The sequence below is a fragment of the Acomys minous genome (assembly GCF_964271855.1).
Source record: "Acomys minous genome assembly, chromosome: 6".
Lineage (NCBI taxonomy): Eukaryota > Metazoa > Chordata > Mammalia > Rodentia > Muridae > Acomys > Acomys minous.
The window spans coordinates 34,223,451-34,246,080 of NC_140487.1; the positions used below are offsets into that span (position 1 = coordinate 34,223,451).

The following is a 22,630-nucleotide window of genomic DNA, read 5'->3' on the forward strand; positions in this document are numbered from 1 at the left end:
ACTAAAACTAACCAATTTGTCTACTCTGAAGAGCTAATACACATTTAACTTTTGCGTAAGTAGTGTAGTGTCTCTGTAACTCACCTTCTGAAAAGAAAGCTACATATACTCTACATAAAATGAGAGATGAAACAAAAACCAAAGCAAAAGCATGGGACCAAGAGGTTGATTCTTTATCTCAGAATGGTGTTTTCCACTTGAGCCCTGCTTCTTAAGGTGTAACTAGGTATGGAATCCCTATAGAGATTTACTGTCTGCTATGGACATCTTTTTTCAGCTGTAAAATCTTTATGAGTAAAATGTAACATCATGCAGAAGATTCTCAGCAATATTAAAAGAGTATTAAGGCAATACACACATTTAGCCCATGAAATTTCACCCGCTGTAATGAGTGTGTGCAGCTGACTTCATTCCCAGAATACTAATCTTCTGATTGTCCAGGATATTGCTTTGTGTCACACAGACATATAAAATTTCTAGTCCAAAACAACAAGCATGAGAAAAGAGATTAATATTCCTCCAAAGAAGTCCAATTAACTGAGCAGCATAATTCATGAACAGTGGCACTGTTAACTTGTGAATTATTAAGTTTCATATGGAGGATAATTTGCAAATACAACTGCAAAAAACCAAAAAAATATTGCTGACATATTTTTGTATTCTGTGGAAAATTATCTTATCCCAAAGTAGATAAATCAGGTTCATTTTGTCTAACCAATTTAATCAGAGAGTTCCAGAACAAAAAAGGTGAAACTCTAGTATGATTGTTAAACAAAGATAATGCTCCCATCCTAACATATGTCCTGGAGAGTTAGTGGTTTAGAATGTGTCCTTTGATATCATTGTGACTAAGAAACTTAAAGAGACACTAGTAAAACTATATAGTGTTGGATTTGGCCTTTCACAATGCGATTTTTAAATATTATGATAAATATTTAAATTAGACAGTCATATCCTCTCTGTAATTTGATCAATTAGAATTAAGTCGAAGAGCCAGATGTAATGAGAGGGGGGGAATCCCTGGAAATCAAGAGCTAGAAGGCTGCATGCAGCATGAGGACAATGACTTAAGGCTACACGGGGGCTACAAACATTAACTACAATGAAATAGGTGAAAAGCTGTGAAAAATTTTATACTCTCTTAAAATATCTTTTCATTAATAGTTCAACAGATATTGCTACTAAAATTAAGAATAAATAAGGATAAAAAACAAGAGGAAATAAATGTTGAGAAAACAATTCTAGACAATCAAAGAAACAAGAAAAGAAGCTTTACTTCCTCATCGACTTGGAAAAATTCACAGTGGGAGGAGACGTTTCTAGAAGAGTATATTTTATCAAAATATTTCTAAATAAATGAAGGTGGATGAAAATGTGGCTCAGTGGTGGTGAACTTACAAAAGGAAGGAAGGGAGTATGGTAGGGAGAGAAGAAGGTGTGGGGAAATGCTTTGTAAATGTCAGAACTTATTTTTTATCTAATTTTCATCTTTCAGCAATTTTATAATATTTAAAAGGTAGACTTTTATAACTAGGTCAATTTCTATTGATTTATTTGGCAATTTAAACAAACCTCTTTGTAGAATAAAAGCACTGAGAGGCCTAAAGGATGTTAAAAGGCCAAGCATATGCTATTGCTATGTAACCCTTTGACTGATATGGTAAAGCAGGATTCCTGTTAGTGAGACTGCAGGTGGCATGCAGCCTCTTTACACTAAAATCCTTTCAGGAACTTCAGTACAGGCATTACATGTGCTTTAAGTTCCTTGCTCTGGTAGGTATTTTGTTGTTTGTTTTTATAAGCTTATGAAACATATTTACTCTTTACCAGTATTTTATATGTCTTTCCAAGTTGATGAAAGAAAGTCATTGTTTCTATTAAGGAAGATTCATACAATATCCTGTTGATGACTGTTCCTGATTGACTATAGGAAGAGAGGTGTATTCATCATTCAATAGAACTTTCATAGGTTAAACTTAGCGATAGTACAGGGCTATATTACTAGAAAGAAAGGATGTATCTGTTTCTATGGTTTTGCATAGCAACTGCCTGTTACTTGGGCATCTATTCTATATTGGCTTGTCAGTTTTGCATTCATTTTACATCCTACATAGTGATACCATGGTTCCTAGGACCTGTTATGTTCATATGTAAAATAAACAGTAATTATTTTTGATGGTCTGATTTATATTTAGATAATTGTCTAAACATATGTAGACTAGGTATGTGACGCAGGGGGAACACAGTTCTATACTGTCTCCAACACAATGAAAAAGGAAGAGAGGAAAGAGAAGAAAAAGAAGTTTTACTTCATGAATAAACAGAAATAAACAATAAATGTGTTTTATGCTAATCCAATAAAACCACTGTTGATATTAACATACGTTTTCTTCTGTTCCTCTATCTCCTATGTCCTTTATTTGGAATGCAGAATGTTCCACTCATTCTATTAGCAGAAAAATAAGTATTTTATTACAGAATTGTTCAATGAATTATACTAAGCATATATTTATTGTATCATGCCATTCTGACCACACTCCTGTGAACAAAAATGTTCATAGGATTTATATTATAAACATGATGGAAATCATTTAAGATGTTGGAAATTAACACAAGGACTAACAAGTATTAAGTGATCAATCTGAGAAACAATTTAAGTGTTTAATTGCACAAACTCCACACTCAGCTTGCATCCAAAACTGCTTAATGTACTATGGACTTCCTAACTTCATCTTTTCTCCATTTTTATTATCTTGAAATGCAAGCCTTTGTCATTTGTCATTTATACTTCTTTCATTGTTTCTTAAAGCATCTATCTTAAAATGCAGAATACTCATAATACTACTCTTAGCGATATAGAGCAAGAGATTATTAAAAATAAGATACACCTATATTCTACTTTGCAAGGCAAGGCCTTTATTATCTATCTCTCACACATATTTTGAATATCTTTTCTTATATTTAACCCATGTAAGTCTTACACATGGCCCTAAGCTATTCACAACATTTCACCTTATGCTAACACTGCAAGACACGTGACTACCCTTTTTGAAATGATGATATTTAAATGATATCCTGTAAATACAATTTAGTCATAGAAACTTAATTTTAACCAAGAACAACTTGGATTCTGAGAACTATATTATCTGTGCACTACAAAGCAATATTAAATAAGAAAAATTAAATGATTTTCATTTAAGCTGAATACAGTTTTAATTCCATCATACTGACAGCTAAACTCAGTGTACAAATAATTGTCAATAAAGAACATAAATTTGTTCGTCATAAATTACAACTTACCTAACGACATTTTTTCAATAAAACAGGCATTTCAACTGTCAAGTTCATTCAATGTTTAAGAGTTATATTTGCAGTTAAAACAATCAGAATTTGGTAAAGATGCTCTATTTCTACTTTTAATTCTCTTTTTTCTGCTAATTAGAGATTTTTAAAAACTGAAACAGAGCCAAAATACATTACAAATAAGACCGTGATTAACAGATTAAAAACTTACAATACTATTCCTTCTGAAGTAATCAAGTATCTCTTGATACTATTGAAGTAATCAAGTATCTCTTGATACTATCTATTTTATAAAGGTTAGTCTGAACTGAGGCATCAAACTCACTGGGATGTTTTTCAAACCAGAACTAATGCCAAAATTTATTATATGGATTTTTGACCATCAAGTTATTAAAATATCTATTTTGTCTTTCACAGAAAAAGATATTAAAAACTCAGCTTAATTTATATAATTTTTATTTCTATAGGAATACTATCACTGTATACATTGTGTTTAAAATATAATTATAATGTAAAAGACCCCTGATTTAATCCTAAATGTCATGAAAAATAAAGAAATACATTTATACATACATACATACATGCATACATACATACATACATACATACATACATACATACATAAAGCCTTACTTAAAATTATTATGAATTGCAAGCCAAGAACTGCTGTGTGAATAAAAGCAATCAGGTTTATAGTTATCTTGAGTGATAGGGTAAAGAGTGAATGTATTTATTTTCTTTGGTTATAATCATATAAGAAAGGAAGATACCTAAGAAATTGCATTAAAGTGGATATTATCCAAGTTAGTATTTCCACAAAACTTTATGTGATACCTTTTCCAGTAACTAAATGAAGACAGCCCATGGAATTACATGATAGAATGATGTAATGATTAATAGGTTGAAAGAACTCAGAAAATGTGACTCACAGATGAAGATACATTTTTCAGGACAGAGCAAAGGCTGTATTGAATTAAGGCTCTGTAATTTAATAATAGTCATTCTTAAAGCTTACAAGAAAACCTTAATGTAAAAAAGTGGAAAAATGACAGCTGATGAAGTCATTGGATCCAAGCCTTATTTTGTTTGAATTCAGAGGAAAGAGAGAGAGAGTGGGGGGGGGAGGGAGGGAGGGAGGGAGGGAGGGAGAGGGAGAGAGTCAGAGAGACAGAGAGACAGACAGAGAGAAAGAGAGAGACAGACAGAGACAGAGAGACAGAGAAACAGGCAGAGACAGAGACAGACTAATTTTAAGATCGCTCAACCCACTCTTGTATTTCTCTAATCACTACTTGTTCTCTTCCCCTAGTGCTCATCATTAAACATGAGCTAAACATTTTCTTAATACATTTGAACTGTGATTCAAGATAAACAAGGAAGAAACAAGAAGAGACGATTAAAATGTTATTCCTCTATAGAAATAAAGAGCTGGTGAATAGAAGACAATGAGAAGCCATTTGGAATATATACTGCAACACCAACTGTGAGTCTACAGGTTTCTTTCTTTTTTGTTTTCGATGCTTTTCAGTGGGTTTTGATCCTTTTTATATGTTCATTCTTTGACAATTCCTGCATGCATGATAAGTAGCTTCATCAATTTTCGCCTCAGTAAGAGCCTCTCTTTATCTCACTATTTGTCCATAACCCTTTGGACCAACAATTCTCTTTTTTACTTTCATGTTTTGCTCAAAGAAAGTTATTTTAGCAATATTAATTTATTATAAAAAGCATATATTATCTTAGTAAGATGTGTATGTGTGTCCACACGTGCTGTATATATGGTGACTGTATTACATGTGTTGAGTGTGTGGAATCTGTAGTGTGTGTGTGTGTGTGTATGCGTGCGCACGCATGCATGCATGCACGCATGCCTGCACACACGCATGTGCTCGTAAATGCATGTATACATAGCAATGACCAAAACAGCAGTAGCAATAGTAATGGTAGTGTGGTATTTTGAGCAAGAATCATCCACTTTGGAATCATATGCAATGGGCCAGAAGTGAAAGAATACATACTTGAAAATGTTGAGAAATGAGATCAGAATGCAAGCAATGAAGTGCTTCTAATAAAATATTCCTTGAATAATATTTTTGCAAACTTGAAATTGTTCTGTGATGTTGTGGAGTTTGAGTTTGAATGATCACTGGAACAGGAAGAGTTAAAGAAGAGCGGCATCAGAACGAAAGGCTATGTTTCTATCAGGACTATTCAGAAAATACTAAAATTTCCATAGTTTTCCTATTTATACTTGTCACCTGAAGACTCATGGATTAGTATCAAATTTCCAGATGTTGTTACAATCCCTAGGGCTATTTCTTCCATTTGATGCCTATTAAAAGAAAATTAGAAAAGCAAAAAAACAGTCTAAGTTATAAATGATATTAAATATAAAATATTGAACCTAACTATATACGCAATGTACCCAATGAACTTAGGTTAACTCCTAACATAACTGTGCTTATGTGAAGGAGTTTACTACAAACACCCTCCCTTGCTGACACAGGCATTCCAGCTCTGAGTGGAATCCACAGGCAGCTCTGCCTCCCTAGCTCACCATTTACTCCCTTGAGTTATGTGAAGACTATCCCACCAAGTTTTAAAATACTTTTTTGAAAAACTTAATTTTTTCACCTCACAACACAGATACTTGAACATAGAAAATTCTTAAATGCGTAAGTGCAAAGTAGAATATTTTCAGACTCTGAAACATTTTTTTGGCGATTCAAACCCCAGATGTATATGTCTGTTTAGGCTTTGTACAAAATATAGTATAGTGATTTATAAAGAACAATACTTTATCGCACAAAATCATGGATAAGGAGATCCTAGAAAAAGATGCTCATATAGCTGGTGTCAGGCATATATGCTCTTTGTTTCACTGGTAAGGCCTTTTGTCTACCTTCTCATGTGATAGAAAGGTTACATTTCAATGATCGCTAGTCTCTGGAATGAGTAACCTTCTGAACTAATCACTTTTGAATGACCCCATCTCTTATTTCAATTTATTTATTTATTTTCTTATTTTTAGTTTGTTTTTCAAATTTATATTATATATATATATTAGTTTTTTGAGACAAGGTTTCACTGTTCAGCCCTGGCTTCCTGGACCTCACTCTTTGGACCAGTCTGGTCTCGAACTCAGAAATCTATCTGCTTCTGCCCTGTGAGTTGCTAGGCATGCATCACCACCACCCAGCTTAAGGCCCCATCTCTTAACAGCATCACTTTGGCAAGTAGCTTTTGGTATTGGGATTTTCTGAGACATCCATATATTTATGAAGTGTTATGCAGTCTGAGTAATGATATTAAAACAATTATTATTCAAAGGAATCTCATCATTTTAGTCACTAAGACTTAATTGTTAATTGTTTTAATTTTTAAAAATGATAGGTATAAATTTATGATCACATACTTGTTTTAGCATACCCACCTAGATAAGGATTGAAATATGCATATTTGTTTAACTTTATATAATTATGTCTGGAGAGCTTTAAGAATATTGCCCAGCTAAATGCCTTTATTAACTGTAAAAATTTGAATTGATATTTTTGTGTGTTAAATAATGCAAAACAATTTTACCTAAAAGAGGAAAAAAACTACCTCTTGTAATTAAAATAAGTGCCTCATTTACATTTTTAAAATATTCTGTATTTTTAAAATAAATGTGTAAATTTTCTATTCAATTTTGGTGAACCAGGCCTGAAGTCACAATACTCTGCTTGTGCAGACCTTATTCTAAGTCCATGTCAATAGAATGTAGCTTGAAAGTATACAAATTACTGTCACTGATACATAACAGGATTGGAATGCATTACTCTCTATTAAATTGTGTCTAGTTTTATAAAGACAAACAAATAGTAATGAAATGAAATAAAGCCAGATAAAGTGGGTTTTTTAGTATCTTACAATCCAAAAGCATATAAAGACATTTCTTAAAATATTTCATGGGTAGAAACAACTGTAAAAAGCTCATACAATCAGTTTCAGAAATTAATTGTGTTCAAAATTTTCACATTCTATTTCAGGAAGGCTCTACTTGCAATTTTCGTCTCTAGATTAGCCATTCTGCCTCCTGAAATGCTCTCGTAGACATGAGCATTGCTTGAAAAATTAACCTTAAGTTCTGTAACATTAACAAAGCCCTTGTGGGCTGCTACCATATACACTAACCCCTTCCACCATTAAAACTGGAAATGAATGGGTGAAACCCAGAAACATTGCTTTCAGGACACAGAGAAATCAAGCTTGAACTAAGCAAGAAATGTTTCTGCTGGCTAGATTTCAGATTACTATGGGGTGGAATGGAGGCTGCCAGCGGAAAAAAAATGGCATTAGTGTTTTTTCCAGTGCTGGACCCTGAATGCTATAATCTGACTAGCCAGATAATATGACCCTTGGTGCTACAGTGGCAAGCCTATTTATGGAAGCAACCACCTGTTCTATTGATTGGACTTTGGGTCTGTTGCATAGGAAGGAACTCATGCCTGGTGCTATAAACGTAGTCAGAAACTGTGGCTAGGGAAGTCGTAGACCTTATTTATGAAGCACCTTATTGCAGTGGGGAGCATACAGCACACCGACTCATAACTGTCCCAAACACAAAAACTATGTGACTGTTCAGCTATGGATTGGACATCTACTTCTACACCCACCACCAGGGTTCAGGCAACACAGCAGAAAGGGATTCAAAAAAAATGCAAGAGCAGAGAGATGAGGAAGAATGATGTGAAATTCTGTCCTCTGAACATGACATGGCTGTTGCACACATGACACCACAATAGCAGTTCTTTCCTACCCAAAATCTGCACAAGATTAAATGAAGCTGAAAGTCCAAGCATGGAGGGGAACTGGGTTTCAAGGTTTCAAGGCTCTGTCTCTAGCAGAGACACTATTGACATGATTGCTGGGTGGGAGAACATCCTTAGGATTTTGGCCACTATAAAGTTTTCAAGGTTTCAATGGATGACCACATGTCTACGTGCATTAGTCAGATCCAATAGATTTAACATTAGAAAAAGAAGACTAAAAATTATATAAAAAATATGAAATTGGAAAGATACATGATGGGTACAAGATTCTATCCTTGGTAGAAGTTGGAGGTAAAGAGAAGGAAGTATAAATAAGACCAAGACACACTGTGTATGTGTGAAGTTTTCAAAGAATAAAGTGAAAACACCCATCACTTAAAAGACATTTCTGCCTCTTAAGCAAACTACAGCCCCCAAGTCATACAGGTTCTACACTTCCCCATGTCGGACACACACATTGCCAGATTTGCAGGAACATTCACCATCTTCCTTATTCTCAGATCATGAGAAGAAATCTTGCCCAAGTTTTCAATAGCATATCTTCTTACCACCAAACCCACGAGTATCAATGCCTATACATGCCGGCTCTCACCTTCCCACTCAGCTAACTGCTCAGGCTTTTCAGTTCTCCCCATAGTCTGCTACACCTCCTTAGCAATTCAGTAGGACAATATCACTATTTGTTTCTTATTTGACTAGCCCATCAGTATGCAAAGAGGTTCTTAATTATCCTTACTTAGGGAAGCGTATGCCTCACATTTCCTGGTGGTTATTTTATGTCTACCTGTTGTACTTTCAGCAAAAATAGTCAGAACTGCTGCTTGCTGCTGTGGCTTTTCTCTCCAGGAGCCACTCCCACCACTGCTCTCTGCACATCACACCACATACACGCGTGCATGTAACAAAGCTCCCGATACTCTTGCTATTCCCATCTTCTAGCTATAATATGCTATTCTTGAAAAATATTTTCCATTCCATTCTTCCAGTTTTTTTTTAACTTCAATAATCATTTCTAAAATGTATAGTTTTATGTTTGAACCACAGGCAATTTTCGTAACTTTACTCCAAGTGTGTTATAAAAACCAGACTCACCACTACATCTACATATGTGCCAAACCGAAGTCACCATGATAGCATACCTGAGTCCTCTTGATTCTACTTTTGCCCACGTCACCTTGTATTTTTTTAAAATATTGGAGCATGGCATTGATCTTTTCAATACAATGCGACTATTTCTTAGACCATTCTATGAAGAGAAAAGTCCTTGTTAAGGTAGTGACGCGACATTGAGTAATTCAACCAGAAAGCACATTTATACATCTCTGAGCTCTTCTACAATGTCCTCATAATTTCTGCAATATCTCTGACATTCTACTTTCTCACAGCTACTGATTTATGAATTTTCTGCTTACTGTATCTACCACAGTCTGAGTTCTCATGCCCACACAGTGCTACTCCATTCAAGAAGACATTTCCTTCTTACTCCCGCAAAACCTGAACCGATCAAGACACATCTCAATTCCCTGTGTTGATTTTCTTCTTCCTACCACACTCACTCAGATACTCTTTCAATCATCTACCATTATCCAAGTGGAGATAGAAGGAATCTTTCCTGTAAAAACTGTGTTCTTATAAAATGGGTTTCTGACGAATGCAATATTTCTGACTCTAGGAATTTGTTCAATACAGTGATTTAGATAATTCAATTATGACCAACTTTAGTTGACCAACATGGTGTCAATGAATGGTACATTGAAAAAAGTAGGGGTTTGGTAATATTTTCAATGAGCGGATAAAAGAGGGAAGCCAGGATAATTCAGGAAAATACATTTTTGTTTGTTTGTTTGCTTGCCTGTTTACATGTGAAGAAGCCAAGCAACACAAAACAGCAAAGATCATAATATAGATAATAATATACAAGAAAGTTTGAACACATGAAACTTGGAGAGGAGATGACATATAGGGAGATAGTGTATGGAGGATCCAGTTATACAATGGGGAAGTATGGGGAAGTTATACAATGGGAAAGACATACACTTCCACGTACTGAAGCAAAACGTACGTGCATGCATGTGTGTGTGTGTGTGTGTGTGTGTGTGTGTGTGTGTGTGTGTGTGTGTGTATGTGCAGTGTGCTGATACCATTTCAGTAACCCAAGTTTTAAACTTTGATTGAGAAAATGTTGAACGCATGTAAAAATTTCAGATTTTATTTAGAACTTCCAAACTAATCGTGGAAAAAAAAAACCTGCTATAATTGATCTGGATACATGACAAAGCAATCATGACTAAATGATCTCTTAACTACAATCAATTTTCACTGTGACACTCCCATCATCCTGCCCATATTGGTTATGAGAAAGACATCTTAAGAGAATCTTGACAGTACAATTAGACTCCATATATTTAAAAATCACAAGGACACAAATCAGGGAGTGCAGATGGGGAGATGGGTCTGGCAGGAATTGATAGAGGTCGTTAAATCATCAAAATACCACTTCTGATATCTTCAAAGATTTAACAAAATATTTTAAAAGACTGATTGGAAAATCCAAAACATTATATGAATATATGAAAACTAAAATGGGCTAATTTGTTCTGAAGAAAATCAGCAGATTGTAAATTTATTTTTAAAAAATAATCGTGTTTACATCTACTGCTCGTGTTGTTTGACTGTGTGTGAGACAATTTTGAAAAAGTAGTGTTACTTCTCAACTATTCACCATGTTTTCAAGTCTGCAATGGTATATTTGCAAAATGTGAGAAAGCTTCATGCAGTGGACCAATAGCATGAAGGATGCCATGAAGTGCTACAGTAGCATAGATATCTTGGAAATATTTGCAGATCTGAAGAAGAGGAAAGAAGAAGGCAAGAAAAGAGGAAGGGAAGCAAGAGAAGAGGGAGAAATGGTGAAAAGCAAGGAGGTGATGAGGAAAGAAAAGAAGCAGAGAGGCCACAGAGAAGAGAGAGGTCACAAGAAAATATTTAATTTCCTCTGAAGTTAATGATGGGTCAAGACATGTGTGTGCTATGTAAGCTCACAGGTCGTGAACACTGTGGATGAAGACCTCTCCTGGTAAAATAGCCACAGTACAGTTCAAAGTAGGTTGCTTCAGACAAGTGAAAAAAAAATCACACAAACTTCCTTTGGAAAATGGATGCTAATGTGCCAGGACATATTACTGTGTGGTGTCCAGGGACACAGAACTAAGGTATGAGGAATTAGGAAAAAAACTATCTAGGGCAGCCTTGAGGTCTGGAAAAGCAATCATCCTATTTCCCAAACTACATGCACTCCATACAGAGAGGGGAAGAGCAAGACAGTCTCCATGTCTCTGACCAAGGAGCAGACCCAGGATGTATTACAGACAATTTACTGTAAAGACAGAAAGCTCCTTTCTTTTGATCTGAAGAGGCTTTGAAAACTGAGCCTAGGAAAAGCGTCAGAAGTTCTGTGTGTCTTCCATGCATGTCATCTGGCAGAGCTGTGTGGAGCAGATCACAAAGGGAGGAGACTCAGAGTAAACAGAGCAGGAAGCAGATGTGTTAATGTCAGATGACAGAAAAATCTTCAACTAGTAAACGAGGCTGTGAACAGAGAAGGCGTATTTGAGTGTCATCTGGAATTTGTGAGATTTCAGAGCAGTTGCATTTAGAGGGCAAAGATTATACTGAGTTCTGAAGTCGGAGAGACTGGCAGTGTAATAACCTTAATTTGGCAGCCTGGGAGGAGAGGCAGACCTATTATTCAATAAATATTCATGAAAACTCTACTGTGCACTAGGCACTGAGCTAAAACCACCATGGATTGAAAGATGAACAAACCATAATCTCTTCTTTTAAGAATCTTGCAGTGTAACAGGCAGTGGTTGAAATAATAGAAAAAATAATTTTGGAGTGAATTTGAATTTCCATGAGAACTCACAGGAATATATGGGCAGCAGGCAGGAGAAATGTGCAACTGAACATGTATTTTACCTTTTATATTCACAGCAGTGTGATCACTAGCAACATAAAGTTTACAGACTCAAACTTTCTGATGGTTTGGTTATTAAAAATGTCTTACTACATAAAATGAAAGAGTTTCAACATAATTTATGTTATAAACCTGTTTTAGGTCTGAATTTCATCCTAAATTTAATTAAGGAAGATCCAACTTTGAAAAAACAAGCAAATGAAGTGGAGAAAACTATATGTGATGAGAGAGAGAGAGAGAGAGAGAGAGAGAGAGAGAGAGAGAGAGAGAGAGAGAGAGAGAGAGAGAAACTGTTAGCAATTTTAATCACAGTGCCTGGATTCTGTTCTGTAAAACTGATGGTACCTATCTCTGTTTATATAACTAATTCAGTCAGGTCATACAAGTAAAAAAGAAAAAATCTTGCTCAATTCCACGGTGACATTGCTGTCATAGATGTCAGAGATTCCACCAGCAGGGAGCAAAAATGGCCAATGCCAATTTGTGTCTGTGGAATCAGTACGGCCTCTTTGTTACTATGACACTCTCTGACTTCAGCCAGCTACTGTATATGGCAAGTAAGTACCTAAACCAATGCAACAAATATATAGCTCTCCTTGTAACTTTGATTGTGTGTTCAAGCATTAAAACACCTTGTTAAAGAAAAAGGAGCTATATAATAAGTGGCTCTTTAAATAGTTAAGTGATATTAGAATAAGGAAAAATTACTGTCTCAGAACAGCTTTGTGTTTTATTACATACTTTAGTAAAACCTCAAATTACATTAGATATGGAAAAATGATTTCAAGCATTTGAAACACTAAAAGACCAAGAGAAACATTATCATCAAAAAGAAGAATTATATGAAATCCCCCTTATCATTTTATGAATGGAAGTGGCCAATAACTATGAAACAGGTCAAATCACAATGCAATGAGATACGAACTGCACTGAATTTGGCTTCCAAACCAAGCATAGGCAAAAAAAAAAAAAAAAAAAAAAAAAAGAAAGAAAAAGAAAAAGAAAAGTCTGAAATGTCAGTGTGTGTTAGTTTCTCCTTGTCAATTCTTCCTTTTGGTCATTCAGGTTTTGCTATACAGAGTGATATTAGAAGTTTCTAGAGAAATAATTTGTATGAGGATTTTTCTTTTTTTATGTATTTTACATCTCAATTGTTATTCCATCCCTTGTATCCTCCCATTCCTCCCTCCCCCCCAATTTTCCCTTACTCCTCCTATCTGTGACTGTGACTGAGGGGGATCTCCTCCCTTGTATATGCTCATAGGGTATCAAGTCTCTTCTTGGTAGCCTGCTGTCCTTCCTCTGAGTGCCACCAGGCCTCCCCATCCAGGGGACATGGTCAAATATGGGGCACCACATGATCATCTCCTTAGATGCAGAGAAAGTATTTGTTAAAATCCAACACCCATTCATGTTTAAAGTTTTGGAGGGATCAGGGATACAAGGAACATACCTCAATATAATAAAGGCTATATACAGCAAGCCAATAGCCAAAATCAAATGAAATGGTGAAATAGTTAAGGAAATTTCTTTAAAATCAGGAACAAGGCAAGGCTGTCCACTCTCTCTCCATATCTCTTCAATATAGTACTGGAAGTTCTAGCCAGAGCAATAAGGCAGTATGAGGATTTTTCATCTGGCCTAGTACTCCACTCCTCAGCAACCATTGCACTGAAATGAGGCCCATCTTCTCCTTCAAGTGCACTAGTCACTTAGAATCATAGGACTCCTGCCCTGGGCACCTGGTGACTTGGTAAATAACATTAAGGAGGATATTGTATATAAAAGTTGCTTGGACAACAAAGGTATTAAAAATGTTGCACACACATAAATTAGGACATTTTTGTTGTTGTATTATAAAACGAACAGGTTGAGTGAGACAGACGTACCTACTATCTTATTAAATGACACAGTAGAGATTGAACAGTTTAAATATGTGTCATCTGTATGACATGGCATATGTTTATATATGCAAGGGATAATAACAAAGAGTTAATCATATTAAACCCCAAATGAAGCCTAACCTCCTGGTGCATTACTTCTGTTTAGTTTTCAAACTGTAGTCCTCAATCAAATATATATAATCTCCTACACTCAGCTACCTTAGCTCTAAGAAACAGTGTACTTCTCTCCTTCCTCCTCCTCCTCCTCCTCTCTCTCTCTCTCTCTCTCTCTCTCTCTCTCTCTCTCTCTCTCTCTCTCACACACACACACACACACACACACACACACACACACACTCCCATGCACACCTACACCCTGGCTATCACGGCAATAAAGCCAAGTGAATGTAGGAAACACCAAGTCTACCAGCTCTGCACACACAGCCTTTTTCTTTCCTCCCTTTCTTTTTCTGCTTACTCCAAAAAAATACTTAGTGTAGAAAAATATTTTCCTCAAATTCCAGAAACAAAAGAGACAGAGAGTAATGAGAGGGAGTAAGTTTCATAATAAAGCAGATTAAAGCACCAGGAGTGGCAGTGGCATATGGAGAGTGAGGAAGGGCTGAGGGAGATGTGTGTGGACAGCTCACAGCGTTGGTGGCAGGAGCCTATCACTGACTCAGAAGGAAGAGTAAGCACATTCCTTGTCGAAAAAGACAACACTTCAGATTAAGGGAAAGATGGGTAAAGAGTCAATTCAACTTGTTAAAGCACCCAGTTAACTTTGATCTCACAAAAAAGGCAAGAAGGCAGAAGAAGATAGAGAAGAATGGCTGAGAAAAAGCAAAGGCAAGTTACTCTGTAGATGATTTGACATTTGTAAATAAGACAAAATAAATTTAAAATACAGAAAACAAATAATAATATAGTCCTAATATCACTTAAAGTTGTGTGCCAGTGACACAGCCAACTAGATTAAATATGCTCTAATATCTTGCAGTATTCAAAAGCAGTTGATGCTGTGATAAATCATGACCTTCTGAGAGATCAATTAAGAAAGAGAAGGGTTGAAAATTATGAAATGTTTTAGCATGGCATATCTTCTTAGAAGGTCTGTAGAAAACCCATAATAATTTCACAGAAACTAAAAATAGGGACTCTGACAAAAATGAACACTGTAAAATAAAAATCACAGACAATGTATTTCTACAAAAGTCAATCATTACAGTTAATGATAAAATGTCACAAAAATTCCCTTAAGCTCAGGAACGTGGTAGTGATGATTCACACCTGACTCATAGGTATTATTGATTAGCCACCAATGCACCTAGGATCAGAAGCTGATTTCCTTGCTTGCTGTTTTGCATAGGGGATTTGTCAAAACAGCTAAAATAGGAGAGTAGATGTCTGTGGTAGAAGATTTAAAAACATTCACTGTTCTACCTTACAGTAACTTTATACTTTGTAATTCTATTGACAACATAATTTCTCATATTTTACTCTGGCCAACAATATTTTATCAAAAACAGTGTGATTCAATTTCAGGCACCATATTTAAGTGCCAATAAATGATGAATGTAAAGATTAGACTTCAAAACTGCATCATTTTAAAAACTAATGGACGGGCAATGTAGCCTTGTCCAAAAATACAACACTGAATTTATTTTCCATGTCAACTGCTAAAATGTCAATGCATCAAAGGAATGAATATAAACATGGACTTTTTCTCACGTTGTTAGACATAATTGTGCGGCAAAGTGGCAAATTAGAATAAGAAAGCAACACAGGGATAGTCACCATGCTTTGACCACATACTGGGATACCATAGGCAAGCTACAGGAAAATGCATCAGCTTCCCATGGCTTTCTATTTCAAAGGTGAGAGCTAGAAGTATCAAGGCAGTCAGGGGATCTTCTTCCTGCCCAACCTTAAGGCCCAAAGAAAAGTTTGCTGTACTTGTGTGGAATTTGACTTTAGGAGAAGGACTAGGTCTGAATATGAAGCCAGGGTGAAATATCCTAAAAGCTTCCTGATAAATGATACCGGTGGCAAAAATGTCTGTAAAGTAATTAAATGGATCATTCCTCTGCTGGCAGTGGGGGCCGGGACAAAGGCACTACTAAACCATTGCCCTCAGCACACCAAGGAGGATTCCCTTAATTTTTTTTTTTTGAGATCCTCATTCAGGGAAAACCAAAATCCTTAGCTTTGAGACAGAAAATCATTTCAGAACGAATGACTACGAAGCTGCATTGGGGCCGATCAAAAACAGAAAGAAAGTTACCAAGGGGAAGATGAAGCAGGCCCAAGAACGTGGAGTCTCTTTTGCTGACTCGCGTTTTCCATGTATGGAGACCATTGGTAACAAATTTTAAGCACAAGGATTAAGAGAAAGACATACTCAAGGGGAAAAAAGTCATCTAAGAGTGGGCACAACTTTCTCAAGGGAAAAATGACGATTGTCCTGACATCAGCCACATACATCATCTTGGTGGCACTTGGGCTCTATTGCTAGATAACATCCCCCTCTTCTCTCTCTCTTCCTGCAAAGCCACACCAGAGAACTGCTCCAAACACGCACTGGCTGAGATTGCCATCCTACTAGCTATGTCCAGGTGCCTCTAGTATTGACCATGTGACTGAGGACTAGATCGTGTCCTTTCTCTGTATAGTGGTCTCTGGCGGAATTCCTGTCTGAAAACACACTGGCCTCGAACTCACATATCTGCCCACCTCTGCCTCCTGAAGGCTGCGATTAAAGGCATGAGCCACCCCTGCCCAGCTTTGTGTTCGTGTTCTTGAGTTTTAGCTGGCAGGAGGCTTCTGCCAGACTCTTGGGTGAGGGGCTTCTTACCATGACTCCACAATTTATCTCTCTTTCTATTCTGCCCCATCATCATAATTACACAAAAGGTATCCTCTAAATTAAGGCATTGGGGCAGAAAATACAGACAGGAATGTGCCTAAGAGTGTTGGACTGGGAAGGAAGGGTGGTGAGACCTCACATGTCACCTCTTCCTACAGAGAACTGGGTCAAAACCAAATTGGATGGTGTTCCTCAAGAGTCACCTGCAGACTTTTAACATGGAGCCAGGTTACTCAAAATAACTTTGTGTGACTTATAAATTGAAAGCAAGGATATATTTCCTCTCCAAATCCAGAGGCAAAATGAGAAAAGGAAAACATATTCAAATCCACAAAAACAATTTTTTTTTTTGCAAAAAAAAAAATTCCTGGTATCAAGTTAAAAGTCAAAAGTAAAACTAAAGAGCAAAGTTTTACAATTATGTCACGAAGGGTTACTATATACAACATATAAAAATCCTCTAAAAGAAAAAGGAGGCATTATAAAGGACACTTTTCCAGAAAGGTGAACTAGAAATATGAAGAGATAGTAGAAAGTCTCAGTGATTTCCTCCCCATGTGAAGATATTCTCAGCATCCTTCACAACAGGAGAAATGCAAATCAAAACTAACCAGAACATCAGAAGCTTCCCCTATAAGGTCTCGCCAACATAACTGCCTAAAGAAAAGCTGAGCAAGGACACCACCAATAGACACGCCAAGTGGGCTGAGAAAAAGCCGTGTCGCTATAGCACTGCACGCAGTGGGCAAAGCAGCCTACTCCAGGAAAGAGCACAATGGCTATCCAATAACAAAGTGGTTAGTCAGGGAAGACACATGTGAGTAACATTATAAGACTGAAAAGGTTATATTTAAGAATATGTGTGTGTGTGTGTGTGTGTGTGTGTGTGTGTGTGTGTGTGTGTGGTAACAATTAATGAAAAAGGCCATGAATTTAAAAGAGAACAAGGAAGGTTATATAATGGGATTTGAAGGGGGTGGTAAATGGTAGAATGAAAAGGCCACCCTGAGATATTGTTTCTCATGTATTAGATTGGAAAAATCAAAAGTTTCACCCAGGCTTTTGATGGCACAGTGAATAAACAAGCAGTATTTTTACTTTCTGTAGAAACTGCAAACATTAGATTCTTATGAGGAAATTATTAACAGTATACTTTGAACTAGCAGGTCAAATTCTATTCATCTATTCCAGTTATATATGCTAAAATACAAAATTGTAAGTGTAAAATTTATTTATGTCAGCATTATTTTTAGTACCTGAAAGCTGAAATGAATTTGTATCTATATTTACACACATACACTATGTGTCTCTGTGTGTGTTGTGTGTGTGTCTCTGTGTGATTGAATAGCCTTGGATGTATGCACAAAGTAAATGGCTGCACATCTTTTAAAATGGATTGAGAAGCAGCTACATATACCTCTAAGGAACAATAGTCCAGATACCCTGAAAGACTGTAAAGAGAGCTTCTAGAAGACAGCTTCCACATAGCAGTCACAGGAGGTAGCTAACCCTAACCCACAAGGCCATGTTTCCATCACAGATGAGGTAGCAATTCAAATCAGAGCATCTCTGTGGTGGTTTGAATGAGCATGGGTCTTAGTTAGGGTTTCATTGCTGTGAAGAGACACCCGTGATCATGGCAACTGTTACAAAGGGAAATATTTAGTTGGGGCAGTGTGCAGGCAGACATGGTATTGGAGAAGGAGCTGAGAGTTCTACATCTGGATCTGTGAGCATCAGGAAGCACCGGTGTGCTGCTCTGGGCATAGCTCCATCCTATGAGACCTCAAATCTCATCCTCAGAGTGACACAATTACTCTAACCAGGCCACAGCTTCTCCAACAAGACCACATCTGGTAATAGTGGTACTCCCTTTGGCCAAGCATTCACCCACATATATATAACCACAGGCATATTTTTAATACTTGATTCCCTCTGGAGGAATTGCTTGTGAAGGACTAGGAAGTGTGTCACTGGGGATGGGACTACTGAGGTTCCCAATCTCCGTTCTCCCTCCTCTTCCCTCCCTCCCTCCCTCCCTCCCTCCCTCCCTCTCTCCCTTTCTTCTTCTTCTTCTTCTTCTTCTTCTTCTTCTTCTTCTTCTTCTTCTTCTTCTTCTTCTCCTTCTTTTCTCTCTCTCTCTCTCTCTCTCTCTCTCTCTCTCTCTCTCTCTCTCTCTCTCTCTCTCTCTCTGCCTTTCTCTGTCTCTGTCTCACTGTGGATTGAGGATCAGGTCTGCCTGTCTGCTGCCACACCCTTTCTGTGATGTTCATGTATTCTAACCCTCTAGACCACAACACTCCAAATCTAATGCTCTTTTTTTTATAAGTTGCCTTTGTCATGGTACTTTACCACAGCAATAAAAAAAGTAATATAGACAATCTCTAAAGGGTCATTTCATCTTCACATCTCTGCAGATGGTCATCTCTTGCTTTTTATAGAGATTAGCTTCAGCTAGTCTGTAAAATGCTGCCCTTTTTTCTCTGGTCTCTGGATGTGTTGATCCCCATAAGTGCAAACTACCAGCCCATTATATTTAATCACAGAACCTGCTTCCTTGGGGACTCAATTTGAACATGAACAATAGGCCAGAAAGTCACATTTCAATGGAAATTTAAAGATGTACCATAACACTACACAGTGAAGCACAAGCAAAACTCTGTTACATCCTGGCATTACATGTAACAGACACAAGCATGCACTGGGATACCATACTAAAGTGTGAGAATGAAGCGTTGCTACAGTATATGAGCTGTTTAAGACATACAGTGGTAACAACTACATACCTGTAGGGAATGTGGACTGTGTAACAGGAAAATTGCCAATTGAGCCAGAATGAAGTTCAAGATGTGTCTAAACACTGAACATCTCAATCTTGAGACCTACAGGAGTAAGGATCACTCCGTCCCTGTGTGTGCTGTGTCTGCATGCCCTGGCAGGTGGCCACAGCTCTGTGACAACACACACACACACACACACACACACACACACTTGCAATTCTCTATGTAGTCATGTAGCCTAGCACCTGAAATTCTTCTCCATGCAAATGAAACATTCTCAGTACCTCATCCCCAGTCAATGATGGTCACTCACCCGAAAACCACTACTCACTTCCCCAAGGTTTATATACCTTTTCTTCCTCGCAATAAAGAGAGCTTCCTCACTGGGAGAGCTGCCTAAATAAAACAGCTGTATCACTAAAAGAGCTGAATCAGAGAAGGTTTCTCCCTCCAGGCATTAACCGCTAAACCGGGATCCTGCAAACCCACCCACCCTCCAACCTAAGCATCATTCTCTCAGCTCCAGCACCTGGATGCCCCAAAGGGACAAAGTAGACCCAGGCTCTGGGTCTGTTCAAGGTTAGGGCAGACAGACTCATAAAGACCAGCTTGGGCTCATACATAGAAAGATTCTATTTTTAAAAAATGAAGGAAAAAATGAAAGAGAGAGGGGAGGGAGGGACAAAAACAGAAAGAAAGAAAGAAAGAAAGAAAGAAAGAAAGAAAGAAAGAGAGAAAGAAGAATAGTTCTGATGCATGTTTTTACTAAGCTTGAAAACTCAGATCGACAGTCTATAAGCAACCATGACTAAGTAGAAACTATAAACCACAAGCAGGACTGATTAGCAGTGAAAACTAAGTGTGAAAATCCTCGTAATTTACCAATCAGCTGCTAAACTAAAGAAAAACACTGGGCTTGGTCCTCAGACTGCAGGCTAAATTTGTAGATACTAAGGTAAGATCCAGACCTTTCTAGGAAAGAGTGACACTTTAGCTATGAAGCGTTTATGAAACTGTTGTGCTTAGATGACACGACTGAAATTAACGAAGATGGATTGCACCTCCAGGCGTGGCCCATTCCTACCTAAGCAAATATGAGAGAAGAAGGAAGTCAGAGCTCCAGAAAGCTGCAGATGTCATCATCAGGCCCCAGCATACACTTATACTAGTGGAGAATTGATGCAACAAGATCTTCTGTGAGATTTTCATTAGGGGAAACAATATAATGGAGAGTAGGAAAAATGATCAGAGAATCCTTCTCTTCCTTATGATATGGGATATTCCTGCTTGTCAAACACCTAGCGTGATTATAAGGATATGCTGCTAAGATTGCTCCAGAAACATAGAACCAAGTGTCACCAACTAAGTGAAATAGAAACACCAGAACTACACAACAGATGGTAGAAATAGTATTTAAAATGAACAGAAGTGGGTGAGCAAGAATATAACTTAGAAGGATATAAAGCTCATAATATTTACCCAAGCAAGGAGGCATGTGCCACTGGGGAGGAGTAGCACACTCGTTCATGTTCAATGCCGCTCTCCTCCAGCCTAGAAGTGATAAAAACAGCATTACAGAATGAGGACAAATAACAGTGTTCACACGAAAATATCCAACAAGTAGAGCTAAAGCACTAAGCAGAGGCAGAGTTTAGATGGCTGTAATTCTTAGAGGGAAAAGGCCGGGGTGATCTGACTGGGAAGACTGACGAAGTTAACTTACAGAAATGATCAGGGGAGTGTGGCTTCTAAGCAGGCATCTAGAAAGCATACTGTTCAATCTTTAAAATGAGAGGAGTCCAGCAGCAATCACAACTGTGAGGACAGGACTGCTGCCCTGATAAAACAGCATGGTGTCATCCTGCCAGCCTGTGGTCTCTGATTCCTACATTAAAGAGGCAAGATGCCAAGAATGATTCTTAAGGGTCTTACAATCATTTCTTCTGTGGATGCTCAAGAAACTGAAAGATTATTTAACCTTTTTTTTTCCCCACCTTCATGTTGAAAGGTGACAAAAACAGGTATTTCCTAGGACAGCAAACACAGATGACATCAGCTTCCATCATTAGCCATTCTGAAAATGCAATTAAAATTCAAGTGACAGGAAGAAATGACATACTTGTGTTGGGGTGAGAAAAATAAATAAAATAATGATGCCATATGTTGGAAGATATGGAAAAGAGCTGGTAGAGATTTAAACAGCTATTCTGGAAAACAGTGTTGGCATCCTCTTAAGGAAACTCACAGGATTCTTCAGCTGCACTCTCAGGAATTCATTACAGAAGGTTAAAACTGAATTTACAAGCAAAAATGTATATAAAGGTTTACAGATGTTTTACATATAATATTCAAGATTACAAATAAGTGCAGAAATTAAAGACAAAAAGAACATTAAGTTGTCAACGAAACAAACACTTCCATACAGAAGAAACACAAACATTTTGTAAAGCGTTCTCCATCCATAGCCATCAAGGAAATAAAATTAAAAACCCCATGTTGATACCAAGTTATTCAAACCAGACTGACTATCATAAAGAAATCTGACAACAAATGACTGTGGGAAAGTAAAATAATATTATACTACCTTTTTCTCCCCTCAGCAATTCTTCACCATCTCCTCCAACTCTTCCCTCTCTTGTGCTTTAGTGAGCTGAGAGTTTTATAAGAGAATTGAATACACTGGTGAGATTTGACAACAAGCATCCATTTCTTGCAGCTGTGGAAACTGAAAGGCCCAGGATTAAGGTTAAGGTACCAGGTGGTTTGATGTTTACAGTTGATCATCTTGTGCTTGTACTCTCTCATGACAAAGGGAAAGAGAGGGAGAGGAAATGGGGAAGGAAGAATGAAGGAGGTAGAAGTTGAAAGGGAGAGAGGGAAAAAGAGAGGAGAGAGGTGTCACATCTCTACTGATAATGGCACTAATTGTATACTGAGAGCTCTGCTCTCTGAACCAAGGCACCATCTTCACATACCATTACATCTAGCTTAGGATCTGTTACCAAATACGA

General features: G+C 37.2%; 1 long non-coding RNA gene across 1 annotated transcript; it reads right to left on the reverse strand.

Moving 5' to 3' along the window:
- Positions 1–2,389: 2,389 nt before the first annotated feature.
- On the reverse strand, positions 2,390–22,317 carry LOC311599729. The gene is made up of 3 exons (XR_014779984.1): positions 22,204–22,317; positions 21,099–21,170; positions 2,390–2,446 (listed from the first exon to the last, which is right to left on the reverse strand). It is a non-coding gene; the product is annotated as an uncharacterized lncRNA (long non-coding RNA).
- Between the last annotated feature and the right edge of the window lie 313 nt (positions 22,318–22,630).